Below are 708 nucleotides of genomic sequence, written 5' to 3' on the forward strand. Positions count from 1 at the left end.
TAGTATCGATATTTTTTGTTTGAGTATCGATACTTTCGATACTCGCGTCAGTATCGATATATCGATACTTTGGATCGATGCGCCCATCCCTAGCTAAAAGGTTGAACTGTATTCCTAGGACAAGAGTCATTTTGTCCTGATATTTTAATTATCAGGTTGGTGCAAGTTGGCACATCTTTATTGAGGCAATTTGTTAAGTGTTTTGAACCTATAAAAGGTGTGTTCAATAAACCTTTTTTCTGCTTTATGGTGGAAATAGCTTTTGTCATGAAATAGTAATGTACATGTACAGAAATTGACTTTCAAAATAAATGTGGAGTAGAAAGAGTGACATCTAGCCCCGAAGTGCCTTACAAACTATTGCCTAGAACAGTGGTTCTCAACCGGCAGGGCGCGGGATAACTTAAACTTTTATGATTAATATGTTAAATAAAAAAAATAAATAATAATTTGCAGTATTAAGGGGGGGGGCGGATGGGGGGGCTTGCAGTATTGATTCGGAGAGGAGGGGGGCCTTGGAGTAAAACCCAGATAGCACATGTATGTCTGCAAGATGTCTGTTAAAGATGGCTTCATCTAGAAAGCATCTGCTGTGTACAAACATCTGATAGGCGTCTTTAAAGGAACACTCCACTATTTTTGAAAATAGGCTCATTTTCCAACTCCCCTAGAGTTAAACAGTTGAGTTTTACCGTTTTCGAATCCATT

Source organism: Sinocyclocheilus anshuiensis, unplaced genomic scaffold (assembly GCF_001515605.1).
Source record: "Sinocyclocheilus anshuiensis isolate Anshui unplaced genomic scaffold, SAMN03320099.WGS_v1.1 scaffold535, whole genome shotgun sequence".
Classification (NCBI taxonomy): Eukaryota; Metazoa; Chordata; class Actinopteri; order Cypriniformes; family Cyprinidae; genus Sinocyclocheilus; species Sinocyclocheilus anshuiensis.